General features: G+C 37.3%; 1 pseudogene; it reads left to right on the top strand.

Annotated features, from left to right (window-relative positions):
- The first annotated feature begins 1,940 nt into the window (after window positions 1-1,940).
- Window positions 1,941-3,175, top strand: LOC135969091 (protein SET pseudogene; annotated as a pseudogene).
- The last annotated feature ends 250 nt before the right edge of the window (window positions 3,176-3,425 follow it).

The following is a 3,425-nucleotide window of genomic DNA, read 5'->3' as shown; positions in this document are numbered from 1 at the left end:
TTGGGCATGTCCAGATATCCCCATATCTGGAGAACAGGGGCATTCCTAATTTTGCTTTAAAGATAATAATATTGATTCTTGCAAAATGTAGTAATTAAGAAAATTAATCCTTTATCACAAACCCTTGCATCAGAACACATCTCCCCAAGATCTATTTGTATCATATATATATATATATGTATACACACACACACACACACACACACACACACACACACAAGCATTGTAACTAGGGTGGATGTGTTCCTCCTCTTACTTTCGGGAACATCCTACTTTGTCTATGTCCTTTCACCACTTTACTCTCTTAATAAAGTTGCATTTACTTTGCACTGCAGACTCACCCTGAATTATTTCCTGTGTGAGATCCAAGAACCATCTCTTGGGATCTGGATCGGGACCCCTTTCCAGTAACAACTGGGTCAATGAAGAAATGAAAAACATTAGAGAAACGTTTGAAATAAATAAAAAAAAAATGACTTATCAAATCTTTTGGGATACAGAAAAAGCAATAATATAAGGGAGGTATATAGCATTAAATATCTACATCAAAAAGGTAAAAAGATTACAAATTAACCTAACATCACACCTCAAGGAACTAGAAAAACAAGAAAAAAAAATCAACACAAAAGTTAGCAGAAGAAAAGAAATAACAAAGGTCAGAGACGAACTAAATCAAATTGAGACAAAAAAAATACAAAAGATGATTGAAATGAAAAATTGGTTCTTCAATAACATAAGCAAAATTGATAAACCCATTACCAGATTAACCAAGAAAAGAGAGTAGATCCAAATAAACACAATCAGAAATGTGAAAGAAGACATTACAACTGATACCACAGAAATACAAAAGTTCTTCAGAGACTATTATGAACAACTATAGGCTCAAAAACTAGAAAACCTAGAGGAAATGGATACATTCCTGGAAACACAGAACCTTTTCATATGATTGTACCACAAATAAATAGATCTCTTGAACAGACCAATAATGAGTAGTGAGATTTAATCTGTAATAAAAAAAACTCTTCCACAAAAAAAAACTCACAACCAAATAGATTCAGAACTGAATTCTACCAAACATACAAAGAAAAAGTAAAACCAAAACTCTTGAAACTATTTCAAAAAATTGACAAGAAGGGAATTCACCCTAACTCTTTCCATGAGGCCAGTGTTACCTTGATACCAAAACCAAAGACACATTTAAAAAAATACAGACAGGAAGGGTGTGGTGGCTCACGCCCCTAATCCCAGCACTTTGGGAGACTGAAGTGAGAGGATCACAAGGTTAGGAGTTTGAGATCAGCCTGGCCAACATGGTGAAACCCCATCTCTACTAACAATACAAAAATTAGCTGGGTGTGGTGGTGGGCACCTGTAGTCCCAGCTACTTGGGAAGCTGAGGTAGGAGAATTGTTTGAACGCGAGAGGTGGAGGTTGCAGTGAGCCGAGATCCCGCCACTGCACTCCAGTCTGGGTGACAGAGTGAGACCCCATCTCAAAATAAATAAATAGATAAATAAATAAATAAATAAATAAATAAATAAATAAATAAATACAACCCAATCATATAGATGCAAAACTCCACAACTAGCAATTCAATTCTATTATCAAATGAATGAATAAGACCTACTATTTGATAGTACAACAGGGTGACTAAAATCAACAATAACTTAACTGTACATTTTTCAACAACTTCACGAGTGTAATTGAATTGTTTGTAACTCAAAGGATAAATGCTTGAGGAAATGGATACCCCATTCTCTTTGAAGTGGTTAACTATTTCATATTGCATGCCCCTATCAAAACATTTTATATGCCCCATAAATATATATACCCATTATGTACTCATAAAAATTAAAAATAAAAAAGCTATAAAAATAAAATAATAAAAATCTTCCAGTATTCAGCCTGCTTCCGGACGGGCGAGGAGACTCGTGGTCTGGTTCTAGGACTTCCCGAACAGCATGGCCCCTAAAGGGCAGTCTTCACTCCTGCCTCAAAAGAATAAACCAAGACCACCGCCTGCTCTGGGACCAGAGGAGACACCAGCTTCTGCAGGCTTGCCGAAGAAGGGAGAAAAAGAACAGCAAGAAGCAATTGAACACATTGATGAAGTACAAAATGAAATAGACAGACTTAATGAACAAGCCAGCGAGGAGATTTTGAAAGTAGAACAGAAATATAACAAACTCCACCAACCATTTTTTCAGAAGAGGTCAGAATTGATCGCCAAAATCCCAAATTTTTGGGTAACAACATTTGTCAACCATCCACAAGTGTCTGCACTGTTTGGGAAGGAAGACGAAGAGGCACTGCATTATTTGACCAGAGTTGAAGTGACAGAATTTGAAGATATGAAATCAGGTTACAGAATAAATTTTTATTTTGATGAAAATCCTTATTTTTAAAATAAAGTTCTCTCCAAAGAATTTCATCTGAGTGAGAGTGGTGATCCATCTTCAAAGTCCACCGAAATCAAATGGAAATCTGGAAAGGATTTGATGAAACGTTCAAGTCAAACGCAGAATAAAGCCAGCAGGAAGAGGCAGCATGAGGAACCAGAGAACTTCTTTACCTGGTTTACTGACCATTCTGATGCAGGCGCTGATGAGTTAGGAGAGGCCATCAAAGATGATATTTGGCCAAACCCATTACAGAACTACTTGGTTCCTGATATGGATGATGAAGAAGGAGAAGGAGAAGATGATGATGATGATGATTAAGAGGAGGAAAGATTAGAAGATATTGATGAAGAAGGAGATGAGGATGAAGGTGAAGAAGATGAAGATGATGATGAAGGGGAGGAAAGAGAGGAGGATGAAGGAGAAGATGACTAATAGAACACTGATGAATTCCAACCTTCCTTTTTTTAAATTTTCTCCAGTCCCTGGGAGCAAGCTGCAGTCTTTTTTTTTTTTTTTTTTTTTTTTTTTCCCTCTTGTGCTCAGTCGCCCTGTTCTTGAGGTCTCTTTTCTCTACTCCATGGTTCTCAACTTATTTTTCGGGAAATATCTTGAGCACAATACAATGGGAAAAGAGTCTCTACCCCTTTCTGTTCGAAGTTCATTTTTATCCCTTCCTGTCTCAACAAAAACTGTGTGGAATCAACACCACCGAGCTCTGTGGGATAAAAGAAAAACCTGCTCCCTTCGCTTTGCTGGAAGCTGGAGGGTGCTAAGTGCCTGTGTAGTAGTGCATAGAATTCTCGCTTTTTTCCTCCTTTCTCTGTATATTGGGCTTAGAGAGTACAGCATGTCTCTACGTGAATATGGACAGTTAGCATTTACCAATTTGTATCTTTCTACTTTCTCTTGTTTAAAAAAAGACAAAAAAGACTTTAAAAAATGGGGTCATAGAAGGTCAGAAAAGGGTGGGTTTGAGATGTCTGGATGGGTTAAGGGGGCATTTTGACAACACGGCTTCTCCTC

This window comes from Macaca fascicularis, chromosome X (assembly GCF_037993035.2).
Source record: "Macaca fascicularis isolate 582-1 chromosome X, T2T-MFA8v1.1".
Classification (NCBI taxonomy): Eukaryota; Metazoa; Chordata; class Mammalia; order Primates; family Cercopithecidae; genus Macaca; species Macaca fascicularis.
The sequence above is the reverse complement of the archived record's forward strand: the minus strand, read 5'-3'. Positions and strand labels throughout refer to the sequence as shown.